The following is a 26,693-nucleotide window of genomic DNA, read 5'->3' as shown; positions in this document are numbered from 1 at the left end:
TAGTATAGAATCGGTTAAAGAAGGTCCGCGAACTGTTCTGGAATATTAACAATGATGGGAACAACAGTAGCAAAAATAGAACATCTTCAGACTTCCTGAAATAAAGAAAAGATTACGCCTATTAGCATTAAAAAGACATTTTTAAAACATTTGAAAAACTTTTTTTAATTTCTAGTGCGTTAATTAAAAAATGAAACACGTCAAATGCTCTAATAAATACATTGGATGCATAATTTAATCAACAGGTTTAGACTTCAAGACACGCGTACATTCTCCACTTTAAAAATGCTGTCTGAACGAGTTGGATTTGAATCCTCTTTTTTTTTTTTTTTTTAATGTAGTAGTGATGACATCTTACCACTAAGCTACGGAGTGTCGCTTAGTTCATTTCGCTGTATACGTAACGAACAGTTCATTACGTCTACAGTGAAACAGGTTACCGATAGACGCAAACAAAACTTACTGTTGCCATGGAAACAAATAAGTATAACGTCACATCCGTAAGTAAACAAATAGAACCATTTTCGTTATATCGAGAGAAAAAGTAAGCCTTTCTCTCTCTCAGACATTTTTTTTTTTTTTGGGCGATTTTGGAAGGAACCAATTAGTGAGCTCATGATAATGAAATCTAAGACTAAGTGGATAAAGATCTAAAAATATCTATAAATGAATTTTCTAAAAGAGTTTTTTTAAATTATAAGAAACTTGAGTACATCTACAGTAACCTCCTTTGCATACTGCCGATCAAAACTCTCTCTCTCACACACACGTTTAATGAACAGTTTCTATATTGCAACCCTTTTGTTCTATTCGAGTTCTGTTAACACCGTATGCTTAGTAATACGAACAGTCTGGCAGTTACAGTCGTAGAAAAGTCGAGTTAGAACCAAACACGAGACAAGAATTTAAAATAATTTGATTTCTCAAATACCATACTTTTCAATGGCTGTTGTGTGTGTGTATGTGAAACTAATAGCCTCGTTTATTTTTGTTTGTTTGTTTTTCCTCGCCTGACAACTAAATTCCAGTTTGTAATGTTTCTTTCATGTTGTTTTAGCTTAGCTCTTTCTTCCCTCCTTCGACATTGATCCATGTCCTCGAAATTTAATTTCCCGACACTGTACTACAACTGAGATTTCTTGAACCTCTATAAAGGCCTTTTCTCTAAGTGTACTTGAAGTATCTGGAGTGTCGTTAGTCCATGCGCACGATGCAACGACTGTACTTTATAAAATCCCTAACGGAATTTTGTTCTGTATAATAGCAGCAAATGTCAGCCATAGTTTGTGCTTCACTCTCGTCGGGATGTCAGTCACAATGAAGATACATGATGCTCTATCTTTTTTATTTTTCGTACAAGGTTGTCTAAAAAGAAAAAATTAAATATTCATGTTATTATATAACTACCGAAAATACGTGCATGCAATTCATTAGCCGAAAAATCTTACCTAATATCACATTGTTTCTACCCAAAACAGCACTAAAGTTGAAATACTCGAGTAATGACTTGAAAAAAAAAGCGACATCTACCTCTAATATCACGTTCTTTTACAATGGGCACGTGGTAGTCATAGCAACTTCCGTGCCTCATTCAAAACGAGACATCAGTTAAGCAGGGAGTAATTGTTGATATTTCTATCGTATTCAGCCAACGAACGATAAAAACTTCATGCATGATATTTTTGCCTTTGCTAATTTACTAACAGCGTGTCTCATTATTCCCGTTAATTACACACGCAAATATAAAATAAACTTAAATGAAACAGAAGAAAGGATATTACTCGGATCCAAAAAAGAAGAAGAAAAAAAAAGTTTCGCCGAAGTCAACTAAATAAATAAATATCTGAAGTCATTTGAACATTCTATCCGCAACTAAATGAGAATGTGATAAGTCTAACTAGAAAGAAAGCTACAACTGAAACTGGTTGTCTTAATAGAAAGATAACGTTAATTATCAACGAGATTTCCAGTTCGTGTCTAGCCTGGAGTACTAATAACAATAGATATAATTCGCATTAATTTCTTTTATGCAAGTTCTGTAAATCACTTTTTTTTATTCGACATATTCTAGAACTCATTTTTGATCAGAATAGAAAAAAAATACTTTTAACAATAAAATGCAAAATGACCATAAAAGTAAACCTCTAAAAAGGTTCAGTTCCACTGCTCAGATCTTAACTTTTTTTTTGCTACTTTTTTCATTGTTGATTTCAAATTATCAAGTATTTCTCACTGTTTATTTATTTATAGCACTGGTGTTCGAAAGTAATTGATTTTTTCCCTCTCACAATGTGTTATTATTAACGTTTCAATTGAAGTTCATGGTTTAAATTAAGTTTGCACTGAAATCCTTTAAATTTTGATTATTTATTTGATAGCTTGCATAAAGAAAATATCTCTGTCACAGAAAAAAAATCTTTATTATATATCGGACAGATGATCATGTGATTAATCTTGTCGCTAAGAAAAATTTGGAAAATGTTGATTTTCTGCTTTTTGTTAATTAAAAACATTAGGAACTAGTAATTATTAAAACAATACAGTACTTTCAATTTAATTTTAAAAATTATTAATTATTTTCAACTAAACATCACCAATTCAGCTAATGTAAAAAAAAAAAAATGTATCAAATATTATTAAAAGTAGAAAATAAAAAGATAAAACCTAAACGCTAACTTATTTTTCTTTCTTTTTTTTTTTTTTTTTTCCTCCATTGTTGAGATGTTTTAAGAGAGCGAATCTTGTTCAGTCTTATCAACCTCTCTAAAAACATTGGTCCCAGACGATGAAACTGACTCAAAAAGTGAAGATCAATTCGCCTACAAACAGATAAACTACCCCAGAAGTCCTCAGGCACAAAGAGACCTGGGGTTTTTGAACCAAAAGTTCTTTACCGCCAAGGTCTGTGAGAAAGCTCGCGCGACGACCCCAGATAAGCAGCCTGCGGTATCTTAATTCAACAGGTTGCGCACGATTGTCTCTCTTATCTCGCTCCTTGGAATCCGGCTATGATTGCTACAGCGCCGCGTAGGAGGTGTAGGAGGAACTGTACAGGTACTTGCTCATGGGATCGAGTTGGGATAGTGCCTACAACGTAATTAGCGATGTTTGTATTTAAATACACCTGCACTTGCTATACTGACCGGACTGGCGTTTCTTTTTTTTCATCCCCCCCCCCTTCTTCATTTTTTAACTACCTTGTATGTTTCATCAGGTCTAGTGGCTCCCTCTGGCGATCCTTGTCAGTTCACTTATCCTGTTGATAGCAATGTGGAGGGCGTCAACTCCGACAGATATAAGAAACCCTGTAGGGTTGTATAATTTGAGTGAAGAGTTTGCGCATGCTCTGTGTATTTTTTTTTTTTTTTTTTTCTTGTGTAGTGGATCAAGTTTTGTGAGAATTATTAAAAGATACCGTTCCCATTATACATATGTCTGGTCTAGAAAATTATGTTGAGCAAAATTGGAGGGATTGTTTCCGTCTTAGCCGTATAGGGAGTTTAATTTAGTACTCTTAAGCTATATCAAGTAGTTTGTTGCGTAAAGGACATTATTCTTTGATTAATGTAAACATGTTAAGCTTGCAGTTGTTCCAGCGCATGTATTTATGCTTGGATTTTATTGATGACGTCACAGCACACCGATAAAATTTGATGTATTATTGTAAATATATTTCCTACATTTATCTGTCTTTTTCTTTAGACATTTATTGCCATATTTAGTCTAGTACCGATCAACGCTGAAAGTGAGTTTATAGAGGAATAGATAAGGGGGTATTTTATTACTGGAAATGCGATTGCAAATGAATGACAGAAGAAGCTAAAATGCATTCTATTAACTTAGGTTGAGCGTTAGGCTTAACAACCACTTATACCATCAATCGAGACACTATTACCGTAAGTCATTCAGCATGTATGAAGTATCCTTGTAATTATTCTTAGTCATATAATTCCACCTGCTGGCCACTAATTTTCTTAATACTTAAGCAAGAAGGTCGAAGTTGAACTACAATGAGGAAGTAAGTAAGAGCATATATTTAAACATCCAAGAAACGGGATACCGAGAAAGTGGAAAGGGAGATAGGTTTTCGTAGTTTGAATAAGAGCTTGAAAATGTGCTCTTCTGTAATAGGAGACGCGAGTCTACAGAGGCTGAAGATTATGATACGATACGATACGATAGACCACTTGGAAGTGACAGTGAAATAATGGCTTACACAAGACAGGTGTGCAGAGCATCTCAAGTTGATACTTAAAATAATAAGAATAAAAAGAAAGAGAGAAGAAGGAACAATAACCATATTTACCCTTCACCAAAATAGACAACGGATGTAGAATATAAAGCACTTGACTAGCTTAATTAGCAGATTCAGTAGAAGGGCATTGCTTCGACAAAAAACTATATTTCCATTCTTTTTCTGATATTCTTGGAGATCTGTAATGCAGTCAGAGTACACCTGGTGGACAAAATAAAAGAAACACCGGTGAAACTTCACTTTGTCTGAGGTTCGGTCACGTGATGTAGTATATGGCACAGAATCATTAGAGGGGGGTCTCTCTGAGGATACGCATAGAGTCACAGATTCTCCATTGATTCTTACATGGGGAGTCTTCTGCCTGAAATAGTTATCCTTGTGCGATTTGCAACTCACCTCCTTCTAGACAGCAAACGATTTGCAAGCAGTATGCGCCTACCCCCAATTTGTGCGCATGTCACAGTTCTCATTTCCTTCTTTTCTTTGCACAGATAAGTTACGTTACTTTACTCATTACCTGTCCTTACAGCAAAATCTTGCTTGATTGAGACAGATGCGGTATATCTATGACGTTTGTTCGCGTGTGGTTTAATCCGCTCGAAGGTTTTAAACAAATGTAATGCTATGTTAGGCGTATGCTGAAGTAGTTAAATAAATAAATAAACAAAAGTAAATTAACCACTTACTCCTTCGAGAGGACATTATTAGTGATAGCATTTCGTTGGCAACAATTTTAGAATATCGCCTTCTGTACTTGACGAAGCGATAGCGTACTGACGGGCTCTGTGGGTGTGTATCATACAATCAGTAGCCAAATATTAAGGATATATGAATGCTAAATGGAATTCTACAGTGCAACTGACAACTCATGACAAAAACTAGCTATAAATAATGCGCTAAGGTCGAGACTTTGAACAAGGGGGTGATAGTGGATCCAGACCGGATGGATAATAAGAGTGTATACTGAAAGCTGCTAGCTTGCTAGAATAGCTACGTGCCACAATGTCTTTTGGTATACTAAAAATGATGTGGTAAATGGTATCGGAATCGACCATGGATGTGTTCGGAAACAGCTAATCGATGCCAGAGATAGATACCATAATTGTCCTGTGCGTCGGTGTCCTGTTCATTAATGGTCGTATGGTGTACTCCCGAACGAAATACAAGTGATGAACCATTAAGGGCACCGTGTTTGGACAACATAAGAATCAAGCTGCGACAGTTAAGGTAAATTGAAGGAAAATCAACACTGGACACCATAGAACTACAGAAAGGTCTCATAGCGTGATGGATTCTGATTCCTCTTATGTCATGCTAAAGGATAGGTGAACACAAAGCCACCATGCTGGTCACTGTAATGAAAAAGGGATAGAAGTGGTGGAATGATGGTCTGGGACATGCTTTCTACGCAGTCCTTTGGCTTACCAATCCCAGTAGAACCAGATCTGAATACTGCCGCTCATATGAACATCCTTTCCTACTAACAACACTTATTCATGTTCACCCTTAATCCACCATGTGACCGGGTGCTCGTTACAAGAACATAATTGTGATTTTAAATGACCAGTCTTCTCACACTCATCAGGTCTCAATTCCATTTGGGTATCTTTCGGAAGGAGATGTGAACTGGGTTAACGAATCAGCATATCTAATAGGATTAAGAATTCATCAGTCCACTTAGAAGAACCTCGTAGAGTCCGTACTCCTCTCTTTTGAAGTTGTTCTGAGCTCGCAATGTTCGTTTTGTTTTAATTCTATAAACAGAGAAATCGAATCTGGGTTTATTATTAACATACTTTCTCCATCACGTTTAGTTTCAAATATAATCATTATATAACTGGTTTATATCGCGCTGTACGCGTGTGCGCTCTCTCAATTCTACATTATTGTCAAGCAATCTCCGCCCATCTGTATTTGTCTGACTGCTGTAGGGTAGTTCCGCGCCACGCATCTCACAACACACTGTCCCTATAACGGCAGACATCATTCGTAGTAAGAAAGAACTTATTTATCAGTTGCATAGAAGGGAGGACAAGAGATAATATTTGATTATAGGTGAGAAGATTATAGTGCAGAAAGAGACAAGTAAAACAAGGTCCGTTAGGTTTCATAAGTCTGTATCTGGAGATGTGATAAATCTCTACTCGTAGAGTTCACGTTCTTCTATGGCCAGTGGCTAGCTGACTTCATAAACGGCTGAAATTTGTACCCCCCCCTTTCTTCTCCCCTTCTTCCCCTCATCTCTCTCTCTCTCTCTCAACCGCTGTACAGTTGTCGCGAAGTGAATGAGACGATCCTGTCAGCGTAGGAAATATGATGAATAAGTCTGCCTTCCATTAATCTTGGGATTATTTGCTGTCGCTAAACCGGTCTTAATAGGTTTGGCTGTGTATTTTACCTTAGGCTACTGTTCTGATCCTTGTAGTAACGTCTAGTTATTTCTAGACCACATCCCTTCGCCTCCTTAACGGATGTTTATTGTTATAAAAAAATAAAAAAAAAATGACTGCACTTTTCGTTTGTTTTTAGTAATTGTTGTTTATTGATTTTTTTTTTTTTTTTTGGTTAGTAGATGCAATTGACTGTAACAATGGTAAGAGAGACGTTATCTATGTATAAGGACGTTCTACTGAGTCTTTATGCCTTACTGGTAGAAATGCCTGAAGCGCTTGGCAGTTAGTTCATTTTAAAAATGTAGCATTTCAACTTCCGATTTAATAACCGACACGAATAAAATAAATAAAAAAATAAACAGGAAATTGGAGCGCCGCCTATTATTGTTTAACTAATATCACCCTTCATTCAGATCAAACAAAGTTCATCTTTAACTTGAGGCGATCGCTCTGCCACCTAGTGTCATTTATAGAATTGCATTTAATTTTGTTATTAGATGTTTGTTGTATCTCTATTGTTGCATAAAGACCATATCTGACATATTGTTAACAAAAGTATATCAGATACCAAAAATTGAAGATCGTTGTCTATGAGCGCCGTCTAGTGATGTGTTGAATAAATAATTGTTTTAATCCAGATCAGATACAAGAACTGGAGAAACTCGATATGCGTTCTAAGCGCCATCTGGTGGCATTTGATTAACTGTTTTAAATGAGAATGGCGCATCAAAAATTGGAGAAACTGATGCCTTTGAGCGCCATCTGTTGATGTGTTATAGATAGCTAGTTTTAGTTGAAATATTTTTCAACTATACTCCAGGATTTTGAAGCATGCTTAGTTCTGAATAAGCGCTACCTAGTGGCATGTTTCGAATTCTTATTCGCTTCCCATAAACATTGGAAATTTAGGCTTAGCGAACTTGACATAATTCGCTAAGCCTAACTCACACGAGGATTGTAAAATTCCACCAGGATAAGAATGTAAATGAAATAGTCAAAGCAATATTTAATAACAGGTCTTGGTTCTTAATTTTCTCTAGTAGTAAACAGATTTAAAGACGGTACTTTTCAAGGAGAAAAAAAAAGAAAGAAGAGGAAACGAAGAAATTTAATGATTAGCAATGAAAACACATTTTCTAAGAAACTCATTTGCCACATTTTCCTTATAAATTAACTCCCCCTACTCATTTATCCACCCCCCTTTTTTTTTCTTCCCACCCCTGTACTCATTTTATCGTGTGCAGAAGGAGTGGTGTCTTACAATTTACGCAATTAGAAACGCTACGGATGTGCGTTTAACTGACTATAGTGAAACAACTGTGTAGTAAAACTTTGGGCCGCACTGATCACGAAATGTATGGTAACAATGGTTGTTTCTAGCTGCTTCTCGTGAGCGTTCATCACGCGACTTCGAGTCACAATGTTAGATTTAGCAATGGGTTGAAAAGTACATGAAAATAGTCACTCGTAGCGCGGGAGTATTAATATTAAATGTTCGATGCATCCATTTAAAAGTTGGCCATTTTCCTGAATGATTACATAATTTAAGCTTTATAAAGATATTCATGCACTTCCAACTTTGTATTTCGGACTCTCTCCAGTCTCAAATCAAAAACGAAAATGAATTAGCTTTTTTTTTTCTTTTTAGCTGGCCAAATCGAAGCAGGGAATGGGAAAAATATGTATTAAGGTAGGGGATTGGTATTTAAAAAATTGCATGTTGTAAAAGCTGATGATGGTTTGGTTAAAAATGCATGCAGCAATTTCTTAAGTACTAGTCCCGCCTTTTTTTTTTTTTATTTTCCTAAAATTCACTTATTTGTCACGTGCTTAACCATTCCTACTTTCTACTGTGGGCATTTTCATTGTTCACTTTACTTTTTTCTTTCTCTCTTTCTGTTTTATTTTTTCCCTTTTCGAAATATTTTCACTTACATTCGTCTTTTATCTTCTCTCTCTCTCTCTCTCTCTTTCATGATCTCTGTCTCCTTTCATTCTATCCATCCTATTCCGCATTCTCTGCACTTTTTTCATTATTTCTTTCGTTCTTTTTTTGCTCTTTAACATTTATTTTATTTTATCTTTATTTTTTTATTTCTTTTCTGTATTATTCTATTTATCCATCTTGCATCTCACTATTAATCTGTCTACAAGTCTTTCTTCGCTGCATTATTCTGTCTATCCGTATTCTTTCCATTATGCTTTTCTATCTTTCTTCTTTTGCTTATTCTTTCATTTCTGTTTTTTTTTCTACATTTATTATTCTTTATTCACTTTCCTTCTGTACCTATTTGTCTATTTTTTATCATTAACTACGGCATATTTTCTCATCTACTTTTTATGAGTTTTCTCTCTTTCTTTCATGCGTGTTTTCCCCTCTTCTCTCACTCATTAGTGTCATCATTTTATTTCTATTTTTATTTCATTATTTCTCTTCCCCCCCCCCCCCGATTTTTACTATCTTTCGTGTTTCAAATTTCTAATTCTCCATAACGCAATTTGCAATTTCAATCTCTCACTTTAAAAATAAATAAATTTGATAAATGAACTCATACACAAAAATTAACCTCATCATAAGTAACAACTTACGTGACCAATACGCAATCTAACAAACACAGACGGACATTAGGAAAGTGGATCAGATGATGGCGATGTTCTCACTACCCAACCATTGAATAGAGTGATAAATAATACCAGAGTACAGCTTGAGAGTGGGAGGGGGGGGGGGTGTTAAGACTAAGGTCTTTGATGGCAGCACGGCTCCTAAAACGATAACTGATATATTGTCACTGTAACGGTGGGAATTTGGCGTGCCAAGCAGCTGTTTTGTGGATGGTTGTATTACTCAAAGATCAGCTAAAACAAGATGGCCACAATCTCCCTCGTGTGTATGTGCGCGCGTGCTTCTCCCCATTCTTTTGTCTCAGGCCTAACAAGGTCTCTCATTGTTCCCTAAATCGAGTATGTTAGTCGGTTCTTTCCGTTGTTCCACTCATCCATTCTCGGTCTTAGGTGGAGATGCGGCTGATCCATATTTCTCCAGGCTTTTGTTTCTACACAGATTATATTCGAGAGATTGAGATGGTGGTTAGAAATAAGCGGGAACGAGTGCATCATTGATAATCTACGTAACGATCTTTGGCCTCTTCTCCCACATAATGCTATTGCAGCGAACATCATTAACATCGAAATATCTCCTCTTATTTACTCCCGAATGTTGGCATTCTTTCTGTTTGCGTGTGAGGTGCAAAAGAGAATCGAATGCACCAATGTCTTTATTTTGATAAAAAAAATAAATAAATACATAAAATATTTACACACAACACATGGATCCACACTTCAGTTTTTAGGTTTCTTTTCATATTATCTTATTTTTAGTAATATTATTTAGAGCAGGTCAATAACATTTATCTGAAATTCTTAATTTGTATTATAATTTAAAAAAATAGAGAGCCAGTTTTTTTTTTTTATTAAAATTAAAAATAAGGATTTTTTCGTTTGTGATTTTTAGCAGGACCCCTTTCTGAAGGGGCTTCCATCACTGTACGCGTGGAGCGTATTCTCATTATTACTTCTCTCCCTCTCTCTCTCATAGATAGACAGATAAAGCGAGAGAGAGAGAGAGAGAGAGATCTGGATGCTAATAAGGGTCATGTATACGAAGTTATTTTTCATTAATGAGTATACAGAACATTATAACAAATCATGCAAATTGATTGGTTCTCACACCAATTAAGAGATATAATTGTATCCCTTTGTGCTCAACAAGGAAGAGGAAAATATTCAGTTATTAATTCCCTACTCCGGTCATGTTTGCAAAGAGTTATAGTAACCTTGGAACTATTCTGTTGAATATTAAAGACAGACCATTTTTTCCTCTTTTTTTTTTTTTTTTAACTGTCGCTGCATTAGCTAAAGGAAACTGACTGAGTTAGATATTACATCTAAGTAGCATGCTTTGGGATGCTGCTCTGGGGAACACGATTAACACAATATTGCCCTTTGTGCTTTCTCGTCACGTCTCATGGCGTGCAGAAAGAGAATTATAACAGATATCCGCTGTACTCACTACCGATCATTGCCGTAATGTACTAAGTCCGTCACCTTGTTGAAAATCACTCGGTATGTGGTGGTAAGAAAAATCATTCATTTTCAAAATAAGGTCAACTTTGAACTTGAACGAAGCTTTTTTTTTTTTTTTTCCATCAATCGAAAGTGATACGGTTGTCATGACAACGATAGAATGCGGATGGTATCCTGAGGATGACGCGCTTCAAAAGTTTTGTTCTAAGTTGGCATAAACCACTATAAGACCCAAGTAATTCAAAATATTCTCTCTCTCTTTCGTTCTACTCTTTTATCACTCTGTCAGCGCAAGCTTGTGTTGACGTCCGCCACACCCCCTTTTCCCCCTCTTAGCAAGTTGTCCACCTCGGCAAAAAAAAAAAAAAAAAAAGAGGGAAGATGCCGTCTGATTGTCCTTGAGTCTATCACAACTAGTTTAAAGGTCATGAGCTTCTACATCCCAGTTGGTGTAAATAGCACGCAATCAGAGTTGTCAGGGGGGGAGGGGGGGAGATAAAGAAAGTGGCCGTCCCCTGAACGATTAGTAATAAAACAGCCAGCTTCGTTTGGAGTGAGCCCTGATAAATTAGTTGGGGACTTGCAGAGCATACTGAAAAATGCTAATTGAGATAGTAGGATGGTTGAACGGCAAGACTGATGAGGGTTGACCTGTCTGCTTGCAAGACTAATGAGTGAGTGGGTTTCTAATGCACGATACAGTCTAAAGGCAATCCATTGGTCCCCTCATTTACGTCTCTGCAGGCGACAAATAAGACGGAGCAGAACCGACCTTGCCCACAGGTGGATCGGAGTGTACCCTTCCCACCTGCAGTGCTCTGTCGCTCTGCTTAAACATGTGCCAGGGTGGGACCGCAAGGGCATGCCCTTATAAATATCCCAACACATCGCCAGGTATTCGAAGTGGTGGTGGTCCCTCTGTCCCCATGCAAGTATTGCGTGCCTCGGGGTTGCCTTTTCTCACGTGATTGTAATGGCCACCTTTGGAAGAAAGGCTTCTTACGCAACCAAGCATGCTTCCTACCACCTTCGTTTCTTCATCAAGATATGTTGTGGACGGATGTGTGTGCTCCAAGTAAGTAACAAACCTTTGTGGAATGCTGTCGTTAATATGTGCCGTACTCAAAAGGGTGTATATGCATTTCTCCTTCTTTCTTTCTTTCTTTCTCTCTCTCTCTCTCTCTCTCTCTCTCTCTCTCTGAGTGTCAGCGCAAAATTCCAGTTGTAACTCCTATAATAAAGCCGAAGTTGCCATCCTGTTTGTCATTACAATTGTTGAATCAATAAAAAACATAATTAAGCAAACATTTTATTTTCACTGTAATGATATGATGGATTCACAACTGGAAAACTTTGTTGTATGACACCAGCAGCAACCAAAGTATTAAGGACCACTTGGTACAACTATTAATGAAACAAGGAAAAATAGGATAATTATTGTTTATCTAAACACAAATTACTCAAGACTCTTGTCTTGAGAGGAAATCTTGGTCAATACTAGCTAACAACAGTCCAAACTATTCACATAAACAATAATCTTCATTCAATTTTAAGTACGATGCGTTTCCTACCCAGAAATATATTTACTTTTAGAAGAGAACGTCTCTCGTATTTGCGGCATCCAGGCTGATTATACTAATTTGACGAAACCAGTTGACTCCATTGGTTTAATTTTGTATTATTTTTCCACTTTAAGAATAGCAAGTTATTTTAGCACTAGGAAAAGCATAATTTTCCATTTTATCTGTTTTTCACATTCCGCATTATATAAGCAACCTGTCATTCAGGTCTTAAAATTTCAAGCACGTGCCATCTTTTTTTTGCGGAATTTTTCCCTAAAATTACCTCCCCACAATGAATTCAAGTCAGTGTCATGTTATTATTGGAAAAAGAGGATTTTTTAAATCTTGTAATCATATAATTGAACATAAAATAAAAATGGGGGGATACCTCAAATACATTTTATGACGATCCCAACAACAAAATGTTAATTGGACCTACGGTGGATGGGTAGAAGGCTGGGAAGAAAGAAGAAATATATTTCTTCTATATTCTATGTATTTCTTGAGGGTGTGATACATACGTCAAAATAAGTCATTCTTTACACCATCTTGTGCATCAACAATGAATAACTTCCAAGACATTTGTTAATGTTGCTAGCAGTTCATCTGCCTCCGATTAAGACGCCTTGACAACAATTAACAGAGTCAATAAAGCTAACTTAAAACACGGAACGCCTTTTTAGAAAAGCACGAGACCCGCTTTTCCATTTGAAGGTCAACAATGGGCCGTTGTTCGTTGCTAGGTTACCATAGTGTGGGTTTGGAACGCCCTTGATTTTCTTTCGTTTCAATGCAACCACTTTTCTGACCTCCTCACATCACTGCCTTATAAAATATGCCGCGCGCATTCTTTCTATCAGCCTCTTTCTCACCCCCCCCCCCTCCCCTCAGTTGAGTTATGCGCACTTGATGTAGACGGGAAGGACTCTAATTAATGTTACATTTCTATTACATTTCTCCCTTTTCTCTCGTACTCCCACTTGTCATCCGGATTGATTTCGTATCTGCCGAAGGCCAGCCACAAGCTTCCATCTTACAACACAAATTTATGGCTGTCTCACAGTGTCTACCTTTTTTTTTTTTATTCTTCTTCTTTGCTTCTTTTTATTCTTTTATCCTACTATGTTTCCTCCCCCCCCCCCTTCGATACTCCACCTATGTGATGGTTACCGAAAATTTATTGCAACTTTGACTATTAGGGGGCCAAGGGCTTTTCCAACATTAAAAGTAATCTTTTTTCCCCCTGTTTAATCTACCTCAAAATCTAGGCGATCTGTTGCTTTTGTCTGCAATAAAGAAAATGTGGCCTTCTTAGCAGGAGGTAGATTGACTTCCACTGTCTTTCTATCCTGCAGTCAGTTAATCAAATGCTTGTGTCGTTTCTCAATGGTCGTTCCAGATAACTATAAACAAGGAGTGGAGGGATGATTCGCAAGTAAAATGATAACGAAAAAAGAAACAAATCAAAAGCATATACAGTGATATTCATATAACAGAAAGAGAGGGAGAGAGAAAGTGTTAAAAAAAAAAAAACTCAGAACATAATGAAAAATCGGAGATTTAAGCTCACAATCAAAATAATCATAACATTTATCGTAAATAAATTCTCGAATGCTAAATTTCATCAAGATCAGTCTAGTAGGTTACAATGATTCTAGTGGATACGTAATGTATGGTGTAGAGAGAGAGGCGGGGGGGGGGGAGTTAAATTAACATCACATTGTAATGCTTACGTTGACTTTAAAAAAAAAAAAAGTCAAAATTTTATTGCGCTCCAGAAAATTACTAAACTACTGACTTCCATTTATTATTTGGTCAGTAACCAAAGACCATGCGATATAGCCGTCGTTTTATTTTTCCTGCCACCTTGCGCTGTCGATGATGACTCATTTCGACGGTAGAAAGTTTATATCACCCGGATGGCTCATAAACATTATAGAAATATTCTGCTTTTCTTTTCATTTTTTCCTTGTATTCATATATTTAAACTCGCATTATTTGGGGTGCGTTTCACATGAAATAATGATAGTTTAATTAATTTTATTTATTTACTTTTTTTTATTACAGTCAACCTACGTAAGGTTGTAAACCTACTGTGGATGAGCTAAAGGTTAAATAATCGTAAATCCTGTTCTAGAGACAAAACACGATCTTCTTCTGATGCCACTTCAATCATTGATAGTCTCACACGGCGATAAAAATCATCTTCCACCAATGAAAAATCCATTCTAGCTAGGTTCAGAATTACAACGTGTAGATTTGAAAGCACGGGCCATATTTCACCGCATCGCGATTGTAATGTAAAACACTCAAAATCTTGAAAAGACAATGAAAAAAAAAAATCGTTTCCCAACCGTAAAAAAAAAACCTACTCCTATGACGAAGATTATTTTCTGTCTGATAAATTTTTAAAACTTTTTTAAGTTTCTTTTTATATTTGACTATAAAACATAGACGGATCTATAATATCCTCTATTCAAATATATTACCTATGTAAAATTGAACATTATTTATAGTGTAGCTTATTATCCTATACATTTCAATTATAAATTTAAGAAATGTATATCGCAATAATATTTAATTTAATTAATTAAAATATTAAATATTTAATTGATCATAGAATGCATAATTGTTAAAACAAGATAAGGGACATGATTTTTCAAAAAATGCAGTATATAACTTCAGCTAGAAATAAATTCATTGACAATATATTCACCAAAAACTGAAGCCGAGTTCTTTCATGTTCAAGTTTGAATTAGTTTTTTATTTCCGTAATTGAAAAAAAATATAGGAAAAAACATGTATTCCTGTTGGAACAAATCACTGCTCAGTTTCATCAACATCGCAAAGTATTGATCTGTTAATTAAAAAAAAAAAGTGTGTATGTGGGGGGGGGGGGATGTTTATCTTAATCGCTCAAAGTTACAAAATACTTGTGAAAATACAAGAACACGTGTTCGGTACTACAAACCTAAAAAACGGAACGTATGTTTCATAAATTGTACGTGTACATACACCTGATGATGAGCAGATGTTTGCTTTAAAGTGTGTCAACACATGCAAAGAACGAATAACAGATTCTCTATCTTCCTGGTTACGGAGTTTCTTTTTCTCCCATTACAATTATACGGCATTTGCCGTAATCAAACAAAGTACCTGATTGTATAAACATTGTTTGTCACAAAAATGCCCATTCCAGGTAACCATAAGGTAAAAACAGGCTCTCAATTATAGAAGTTAGCATAAGGTAAATTTAATTGCGAAACTAATATATATTTAAAAAAGACCTCCCTTCTTATTCCAACTTGTACTGCGTCTATTTACACCCTTAGCGATCTTACAGCGTCCATTTATATATACTGAGCAAATTTTATCGTCTGTTTCCTGTGCTTGTTAGCCAGCCGTGTTCGTGTTGTCTTGTTCTTCTGGTAGCTATGTATCTAATCTCGTCGCCATCGTCCCTCTGGGCAGTGATTTGGCACGTGCCAGCCATGCTCACGCAAACTGTAGGTTTGTGTTCTAAACTGTCAATCAGTTCCTCCCACTTTACTAAGGTACGTATGCCATAAAGATGTCTTGGCAGATCAATACCGGTCTTTAAATTTCTGATGGACATTACAGATTTCTATTTATTTATTTTTCTTTCGTTTTTATGATATTAAAAAGGTGTCTTGGGTGCTACTGGACTCTCAGGAATGGACAGAACTTCGATTCGAAAATAAAGAAGAAAATAAGCACCCCTCCCCCCATTTGCTTGCGTGTGCTAGCATGTTTATCGGAGATGGTCGACTAAAATCTATTTAAATAGAAGATAGAGGTACTGAGTAGTTTTAATAATACTCGCGAGTAATAGTCATCTGCTAATGTATTTGTTTTCAAGCTACTAACTGAAATTTCTTTAAAAAAAAAAAAAAGTGTACACTCAGTACAAAAATATTAGTAGCATATATTCGATGTGTTGAATGGAAAATTCGTACGGTATCAGCAAATACTATAAATCCTTCCAACTGTAATTCATTAGTCTTGATTGAAAATTTCAACAAATTGCTGTCTTAATCTGGCAATATCATTGATATTTGGTTTTTGAGAATATTTACAGAATAAAACGTGTGTATGAAATACGTAGTTTTATTATCAGTTTTATTATTTTTGTAAATGATAAAATAAAACAATCCATGTGCTGGTCAATAAAGTTTAACTATTAGTGGTCCAAAAGGCGAACTAATAGTATTATTTAGAGATGGGGGAGGGGAGATTGGAATATATTCTTAAGGTTGTAAGGGATCATTACTTACCAGTGGCGAAAGAGGCGGGCGCAACTAGGTTTGGGGCGCAAAACGTAAAAAATAAAAATATATAAAAAATCCGCTATTTTATATTGTATTTTTAAATTTCGGCAATACGCCGCTTTGGACATACAAATTCTGCAACACTGCAACTCATTTTGATGGGGTTAATAGTAAGTATTTAACATGTTGCATTTAGTAAAATTGAACTTGTTACATTTAAATTTTTCAAAATTTTTGTCATTTTTGGGCTGCGGGGAGCGCAAGTTAGACACTTGCCACAGGCGAGTCTGTTACTTACATATGACACTTTTCAAGATGGGGAGGGAGGGGAAAGTGTCTATAAATCTGTCTTAATTTTTCAGAAGTGCATCATCTTAAGACATTATTATATTAAAATATTATTTCTTCCAAATAAGTCCTAATTATTGTAGCAAGTTATGCATAATAAACAGTCGAAGACTGAATACAAATTATTCTAAAATAATTTGTTCTTCAGCGGGGGGGGGAAGTCATGTGACTTCTAAAATGTACCCGATATTATTTCCGCTCACTGTATTCGATTCTGTCTGTCTGTCGCCTATCCTGTTTAATATATGCATCAAATTTCTTTGGCTCATCCGGTGATGAAGTATACTTTTTTTTTTTTTTTTTTTAATATATAAAACTTTTCATGTTCGCTGTACTTGCTTTCTATTGTTATCTCCAAGGCAACACAAAGTGTTGGAAGCTGATAATGCCATTTCCGTATAAACATCCTGTTACTTATGTTCTTATCGCAAATTAAGCGTCTACAGCTTTATTATTCATTAATGTTAGAGCTTCACTTGTTCATTATTTTTCCTAGTAAACAACGAAGCAAAATCAGAAAGAATTTTTCTTTTTAGTCTCTACCTAATATTCACCATTTTTGCAATATTAATTTTAACATTATTTGATTGCAGTTTAATATTCAAATATCATTTTAAAGGTGTAATGAATGCTTATTCTGGATATGTGCAAATTCTCTATTTTAGATGTTTTGTTAATTGCACCGTTATTTTTAAAGATAGGCAGAATCCATTGAAAATGTCAAGTACAACGAGTACTTTATAAAAACTGTCCCTAACAGTATTATACTTCAAATCAAGTTGAATCAATAAAGTCAGCATTTTCATTATAGTTCTATATATACCAAATATCATCAAAATCATAGCAGCCAAAGTCCAAGAATAATTTGCCTTAATATTATTGAATAAAAATGAATTCAAACAGATACACATTTCGGAAAGGCAGTTCAAAATGCAATATAAAAATGCAAATACAATGCAATGTTTGTCTGATTATTGTTAACGTTACTATAACGACTGATTACTATGGAAAATGCCCATTAATAATAAAACGAAGGTAATCAAGGTCTGTAGGATACAAATTGACTCAACTGACACTGGAATGAAAAGAAAAATCAATTGAAAAATTTATTAAAACAAGGGACAATATGAAAGCATTAAAATTAAATGATTGTTATGAATACATATACACTCAGAAAAGAATAACAACTCATCTTTCTCTCTCTGTATAATAAAATGGCTGATTTGTTTGATATTTATCGTTCATCATAAGACGAATATGATGTTTGCGTCTCCGTATTTCCACGGCAAACTTATTGTTTCCGTGGGAAGTCTATCGGGTATGGGAAAGTAGGTTTTCGTAGTCAAGAACGAAATATACTGACCATTCCTAAGTATTCCAGTTTAGAATCTGATTTAAGTCAAAAATATGTGGACTTTTACAAAAAAAAGAGCATATGTTAGTGTTTTCTGCGGCCTGCAGCATTGAATTAAATGTGTCGCATTTAATTATTTTACACATTAATTAATTTATATCATTCGCAGAAAGTAATTCAGATCATATTTAAAAAAGCCACTCGCCAACTCAGTAATTCGCATGCTTAGAAAAAGAGAAAGGAAAAGTACAGCTAATGTAATCATGATCTTGTTTATCTAAAAACCATGAGAATATTACCTCTCAACATTCGATTGAGAGGTAATACACTCTCTGGATACACATTGTCTCTTGTCTTGGTCACTTTGACTCCTCTTTACATACGATATATAGGCAAGGAGGAGAAATAATTGTAACGTAAAGATTGCAGAGACGGAATATAAATAATAATAGGATTATAATAAAAAAAGTGGAATTTAAATATTAAATAAATGAAATAATATCCATACAGAAGTAGAATAGTTTATTAATACAATAAACCTTCAGTACTATAATAACAATGGCGTCATCGACAAAACAAGGATGACAGGCTAATCGAAGACGTCACTATCGTTTGTTTCATTCTTAATGACGTCATTTATATGTATATTTCGTAGGAGCATGGTTCTTAGTCAACAAACCAACAAAACTGTTTTATTATATTGAAAGATAAATGAAGAAAGTCAAGAGTATAGCATATAGAATTACGCGGAAATTAAAACAAAAAAGAATTTTGATAAATAATGGAAGATAATCCAATTCTTATAATAGCGAATCACTTGAAACGTGCTTCCACATAAACGTCTATCTCTTGCCGATCGTAAGTACTCGATCCTATTGTTGGAATGCCAGAGGTCAGACGAGACGCATGATTTATTCTTTTTTTTTTTTTTTTTTTTTTTAAAGGAAGATGCGCTTAAAGTTGCTCTGTCCATGTCATATAACATTCCAGTGTAATTTAGCTATGAATACTCAATAATACATTTACTTGAAGCCAGCTTCTGACTCCTCTCGTTCCACTCCAGTTTTTGACTGTTCGAGAGAAAAAAAAAAAATAAAAAATAAAATAATGCATTACAATATACTATTGAGATACGCCAATAATGATGGTTTCCATGAAGACTTACCAACCATAAAAAACAAGAACACCAAAGAGGTCACCTAATCACTCACATTTTTTGTATAGCTGTCTTCCATTCATTCCATCACTCTCCCCCCCCCCCCCCCTGTTTCTTACGTTCATCGCTCATGTGAAAGTCTTTTGCCATACACGAAAATATTCAGACTGAGAGGTCTATCCAATGAGAAATGAGCCAAAATGATTGAAAACTGCTTGAATAATTTTTGTGATAAAAATTAAATGGATTTGAGAGGGGGGAGGTTGCGCGATGCATTTTAAGTTGCAGGTTCCTAATACATACTTTGTCGGTGCATTTTTAAGTTGCAGATCCTAATACTTCACTGGCAAATAATTATAAAAATTATTTGATTATGTTTAGACAAAAAATGCAATACATTGTATTACTTTATAAGAATGCAAAAAAAAAAAAATATTAATAATAAATCATTGGCTAGAATCGATTTGTTTATTTACTTTTTTGTCACTTCCTTAGCATCGTTTTAAACATAGCATTAATTTATACATCTAATGATATAAAAGTTATATAACCAAGCTGTCACACATCGGAGAAAAAAATTAAAATAAAAAGCGATCTCGTCACATTAGGCTATTATTTTAAAATTTTGACCTTGAACAGTGTCTTGAACTAAGGAAAATCCTTTATTGTTCTCTGAGCCAAAAGGTTCGTGGAAGAAATTCTCGCTACACGAACTAACAAGTAAGGGACAGATGGCCATCGTTAAAGACGACCTCTGTCTGTCATTTTACGTTACTTAAATGAGGAAAAGTAGGTGTGCAAATTACCGCCCGGTAATTAAGTCTCTCGGTTTGGAGTGATAGCTAAAACAGGGAAAAAATGCTATAAACTCTCATCGATACATTCAGCAACATTGTAGTGTATCAAATCTTTTTCTTGTAGTTTTTTTTTTTTTCTTCAATGAAGCAATACCTTTGTTTGAAAACGGGTTTGTCCTCTCCCTCTTTGCCTTCCCCTATATTTGATGCAATTATACGTATTATAAATTTTACTTGCCAAGAAATTATATTCTTGGCTTATTTGTCCACGTGTAAGCAAAGTTTGTGTATGACGTATCTTCACGACTAGGGTACTTCTCTATCAGAGGCTGATGACTTCACATCAATTGCCTTAGTATCCAATAATGCTAATTACGTCACTACTGCCTTATTATATCTTATAAGGACTGGCTTAAAGGGGCGAAGCAAGAATGCTTTTCATCTTCCCCGTTATCTGTAAAGGACAGTGTAGGGATAAGGTGTTATTTAGCTATTAAAGCTCTGATCATGGCAGGAGGGTAACAGCAATAGCCGAGCCTCAGTTAAACTTCATTGGTTCAGCATTGCCATCCGTTACCCTTCATGGGCATCTCATATAAAATCAATCACCGTATGTTTAAGTAAAGGTGATATCTCAAAAATATCGGACGATCTCTGGGCCACTCATTCGTGGGCGAAAGACCGTCCAAATCTCAGCGTTGGTTCTACTCAGTGAAACTCGACCACCGAGCAGAACCGCTCATTCCGAAGAAAATAATTCACCGGCAAGTACCCCTCAGCGGGCCGTGCCGGAGAACACTTTCCCCGAAGACTCAATTGCTCCCTTAGGACAAAACCTAAGAGAGCGAACTCATTAACCCAGGATAACAGCAACAGCCGAACCTCAGTTAAACTTCATTGGTTCAGCATTGCCATCCGTTACCCTATATGGGCATCTCATATAAAATCAATCACCGCATCTCACGGTCGATTGATTCATCGAATCACGTCACTACTGACAATTGACAATTGACATTTATGTCTTTAGGAGTGAAGCAAGATGCTTTTCATATTCCCCGCTATCTGTTGTGGTTGCAGTGAAGGTAAAATTTATGAGCAGAATGCTCGCCCTGATTGGGCATGGAGATTATGCATCACTAAAGGAGGCCAATATAGCTTTTGGTCTTCTATATTTGAATATGTCCGTTGGATCGTATGCTGTAGCTTGTTGAACCAAATCGTTGGGATGTGTGGACGTCTTTAAGAAAAACCTGGTGGCTAAGGATCGTAGAAAAGAGAAGATATAGGGAATATTTGTGTCTCTGTGGAGTTGAATGTTTCTAACATACCACGGGGCATTCAAAATCATTCTCAGGCACTTGTTCTGCACTCGCTGTATTTTGATGATGTTAGCATTAGAGGTGTGGCTCCAGGCCGGAGAGGCATAGGTGATTATAGGACGAATCGTCAACTGATATAGCTGCAATTTGATTCTGTTGCTGAGCTTGCTATTTCTATTAATTAGCGGATAGATCTGTGCTATGGCTTTAGATGCCTTTGTGCATGCAGACTTGGTGTGCTGATTGAAAGATAGCTTTTTGTCGAGAATTACACCCAGGTAATTTGTTTCTGACTGCCAGGGAATTTTAGTATTGAATAGTAACAAATCTCCTACAGGAGACATTGGCCTTTTTGAGAAAAGAACGGCTGAGCTTTTCTGGGGGTTGACTTCCAATCTCCACTGAGAGAACCAACCCTCCAGCTTTAGAATGTTTTCTTGAAGCTTTCTGGTAATGAAAAGGGGTCTGAGAGATCTAGTTAGAATTGCCGTATCGTCCGCATATAGGGCCAAAATGGAAGTCATCGGATTGTGCGGGATGTCTGACATGTATATAGAGAACAGTAATGGAGCCAGTAGAGATCCCTGCGGCACTCCAGCAAAGATGTGGCGCTGGGAGGATGTAGAACCGTTGATTTTTACTTGCATTGATCTATTTTGAAGATATGAGTGGATTAAATGAACCATTTTAGGTGAGATGCCGGCTGAGATAAGCTTGTGCAGGAGTCCAAAATGCCAGATTTTGTCAAATGCTTTGGATAAGTCTAGGAAAACAGCGCTTGTGCACTGGCGCCAGTTGTAGCTGGTTGTGATGTATTCAACAATTCTGTGGATTTGCTGGGTAGTACTATGGCGTTGCCTAAAACCAAACTGTTCTTTTGGAAGGATGTTTAGGTCATTTATTGAGGTCTGAAGTCGTGAGAGGATGATCTTCTCTGCAACCTTACCCAGATTTGAGATGAGACTGATTGGATGATAATTTTGGGGTAGGTGTGAGTCTTTGCCTGGCTTATGTATGGGAATTACGTCAGCCAGTTTCCAGGTGGAAGGAAAATAGTGAAATCTTAAAATTGCATTTATTATACTGGTCAGGTACACTACTGCCCTCCGGGGCAGAAGTTTAATCACACGATTAGTAATGCCGTCTGGTCCAGGAGCTTTTTTGTTCTTTAAATTTTTAATAATGTCATATATCTCAGCAGGTGATGTTGATGCAATATGGTCAGTGCTGGTGATAGGAAGTTTGAGTGAGTGTCTGACCTTGCTGTGAATCTTATGTATGTGGTCAAAGTCAAGGTTTCCATACGAAGGCCTGCATTGCTCTTCCAAGCTGTGCGCTATAACCTCTGCTTTGTCCACATCTGTGTGAGCAAGGCCCTGATAAGTTAATATTGGGGGAAGGGATCTGCCTTTGTTTTTGGTATTTTTCAGTAGTCCCCAGATAGAATGATCACTAGGTGAAATGGAGGATAACTTTTCATCCCATACATAGTCTCTATGAGCTTTCAGTGCATCTCTTACTGCCCCATTTAGTCTGTTTAGATTTGTTTTGTCTTGTGGTGCACACGTGTTAACGTCACTACTGCCTTAATGCAGATTTCATATATTGCTCAAATATCAAAATAGTAAAATAGTGTATATCCTTATTATTAAAATACCCTGGATTGGATAGTTATAGAGTTTTTTTTTTACTTGGTTATAAATTAAATTAAATATTCCAAGAAATTATATTCTTTTTAATCCTTTCTCCAAAGTGTAACCAAAGTTTGCACGTGAAGTATCTTGACTTCACTTTTTTTATTTTATAATTTGTATGTATTCGAGTAATTCACACTTCTATATGTGCCTGTGCCGAAAGCCGGACGAACAAAAAAAAAAAAAAAAAAAAGTAGCGCTTACTATTTTGTCTCGTTTGTGACAGGGGAGGGAATACCCAGTTATTTCTGTAGGAGGCCAGCTAATTCACCTTCAGATGAAAAGTCCTTATAATTGTTTCTGACGTCTTAGACAGGAAACTATCTACAGGAGTTAGTTTGTCAGGCTTCTAGTGTTTCAATTAATTTAAAGTCAGGTTATTTAATCAGAGGTGCAATCCCCATAGGAACATTTTTATTATTTTCTTTTATTTGTATCATTTCCGAAATTATATACATCTGCTCCATTTTCTCTTATATAAGTATGTGGTGACGTCACAACACGTCATTTCCTTTGCACCCAATACTTAACATTTTTCGTATTATTCCTCATAGCTACACATGAAAATATCAATATTTATTACTACAGTTTCGTAAACTTCAGACACATTTGTGCATTTTAGGAATTTATTCAAAATAACTTCCGGGGGATTTCTTTTTTTTTCCCTTTCAATATGAATCATCAACGTCAGAGAAACATTGGTAAAGTAAAAAAAAAAAAAGAAAAAAAGTCGGTGGACACAAAGTATATATTTCATACTTAAAGCCGGGATATTGTTTGTTATTTAAACCTGTTAGATGCACGACATAGTGCGAAGCATACCTCCCTGGTGAAGTATCACTTAACATTACCCACGCAGAGAACTGTGTGGTGCATATGAAGAGACCCACGTTCGTCATTGCAATCGCAAGATTACTCAAAGTAACATTACCCTCTTCTATCATGCAAAACCATCTCTGCTAAACAGGTTTTACTTCCGCTCCCAACAGCGATAAGAGATAATTTAATAATGTGATTGCAAAGATATGTTGCCTTGTCCTCTAGCTAACCCCACACCGTCCACTCCCCCCCCCTCACCAATCCTCCCCCACCATCCACTTCTGCCTTCATCCGAAACGTATGAACTACATCACGACACAAAGGTGTTTGGTGATTCTTAAAATAGACAACTTCTTGAATGATAATAAGGAAAGTTTGTCTTCGGCGAAATTACCGGTTCAAAATGGAGATTAGCGTCTTGCTGCGCGTCTGTCTACAATATCAGGAAGACGGGAATATGATTGATGGCTTTTGAATGAAATTAAAGTAGGAGAAATATAAGAGGATGTTACTAGTGTTTCTAAAATGTCTGTAGAATGTTAAATAAAGAGGTTAGGATTTTAATGAACCGTGAGACTTTTGCAGTTACCGCGTAAGAGGAGAAAGAACGAAAGATAAAAAATGTTTTAAAGACGGACGATATCAAGCTTGTAGCGGTATATTGTTTCTTTTGGCAATAGCTCTAATTGTTGCGTAGATTTCACGTAACAATTCGTTTATTTCATCGGTTTGGATGAAATAAACAATCACTCTATAGGATAATGATTTACTAACTACAACAATGCGATTTATAACAACAGTGTACTACGTAATAATAAATTTATCGTATAATAAAAAATGCTGTTGTAGATCATCATTAACAAGTCTTAACACCCAACACCTTTGCATAAATGGATATTTTTTAATATGGGTATATATTGCGAACTATTTCAACTAATTAATAAAAATAAATCGCTAATAAAACACCAGACATTTTAATAACGCATTTTTAGCACATTCTCTCACACAACTTCAACATTTTACTGATATTTACCTCATCGTACTTGCGGTGTCTCCTACAGTATGTGTTAAAATGCAGACAATAGGAAATGGCTCTAATCTGCTCTTTGTAAAGGTTTAACTCAATTTGCACCTGTAAGATTTTTTTTCCAGCTTTTTTTTTTAAACTCCAGAGTGTTACATTCTTTCGTCTACATCAAAAGAGAACCATTTGGCATGGATTAAAAAAAATCTCCTGGGACCTCCCGCTTGCAGGAGTCACTACTGTAAGTCTGGTACATGCGCAGTGAAACGGATGTAGGAAAGAAATGAAAGAGATGAAGGGGAAGGATATGTGCACAACCCAGGAGCATTTTTTTCCCGTATTTTTTTGCTTCTGTTCGGACAATATTTTCATTAGAATAGCTCGCATAAGAATTGATGCAGTTGAATTCTGTGCTTAATTTTTTTGTGTGTATTTCTTATTAGTGCAAATTAAAAAACATAATTTCTTAATGTGATGGGAAAAAAAAACAAAAAATGTGAGGCAAGGAATGAAAAAAAAATATCCAATTAGCGACATTATTTAACTTCATTCAATGATAACACATTCAATCATTAATGATCAATACTTTTTTTTTTTCCAGCTACAGTATAACACTCTCTGTTGTCCATTGGGAGTATTTGAATCTCCTTTTAATATTTTTTTTAGAATGTGCACGATTTTGTTAAGTTTTAACAATGTTATGAATCAAAAGATTTTCGAAACCAGTTTATAATTTTCAGTTGTGACGTCATCGCTCCGAATCCAAAACTGGATCGATCCCTCGATTGATTGCACGTGTAAAGTGGATTTTGCGATAACGTATATTTAATTCTATAATTATGTATTAACTCAAAAGAGGAGGGGGAGCAGATAAGTGATTTTGAAATCTTGATTTGAGAAACTTATACAGGTCCAGATCGCGATGACGTCACATATGATGCAATATCCTACGTCAGTTTTTCACTAACTCTGATAGAATAACTTTATTTGCATGTTTATGACTTTTTATTGTTTTTCAGGCTATGGAAGACGAAGACAGTTCCAAGTACAGACCCTCTGAGGAGTTAACAAACAAAATATTACAACTAAGTCAGATTTTTAATTTAAACAAAAAATGGGTACGCTAATATCGATTAATAAGTAAATTCTAATTATTCTCATTCCATTCTAAGATCACGTGATAATATCAAGATCACAAATTAATATTGATATTTATATAGAAATCAGGTTTAAAATTATATTTATAGTATGAATAAAATATCCTTTTGTTCACCAAGCTAAGAACAAAAGTGATGGCACAGGACTTGCGTCACCTTTGCCACGAATCTAATTACACTTCGTTAATTACTTAAGACAATGATATGAGTGTATTAGTGCAAATGAAAGAGCCTATAGAAAGATTTAAGGCTATTTCTTCCAAATTATGGCAAGGTGAAATAAAAAATAGTACAGAAATATACTTAAATCCAAGCTGGTTTTCATTTATGTAAATATAGTTTCTTTTACGCTTGGTCTTCCAAGAATTAACCTGTCTTTCTCTTCGCCTGTGATTCCAGATTAAAAACAACAAAATCTGACAATCGAATTCACCGACCTGTCA

At 35.6% G+C, this 26,693-nt stretch overlaps 1 long non-coding RNA gene across 2 annotated transcripts in view; it reads left to right on the top strand.

Moving 5' to 3' along the window:
• The window catches only part of LOC150103167 (uncharacterized), a 170,763-nt gene that overhangs the window by 76,519 nt on the left and 67,551 nt on the right, over nucleotides 1-26,693 (top strand). For both annotated transcript variants that reach the window (XR_016548775.1, XR_016548774.1), the window contains exon 3: nucleotides 26,113-26,211. This is a non-coding gene — a long non-coding RNA (uncharacterized LOC150103167). The remainder of the gene's footprint in view (nucleotides 1-26,112; nucleotides 26,212-26,693) is intronic.

The sequence above is a fragment of the Typopeltis vanoorti genome, chromosome 9 (genome assembly GCF_054136105.1).
Source record: "Typopeltis vanoorti isolate ZY-2024b chromosome 9, IOZ_Tvanoo_1.0, whole genome shotgun sequence".
NCBI lineage: Eukaryota > Metazoa > Arthropoda > Arachnida > Uropygi > Thelyphonidae > Typopeltis > Typopeltis vanoorti.
The sequence above is the reverse complement of the archived record's forward strand: the minus strand, read 5'-3'. Positions and strand labels throughout refer to the sequence as shown.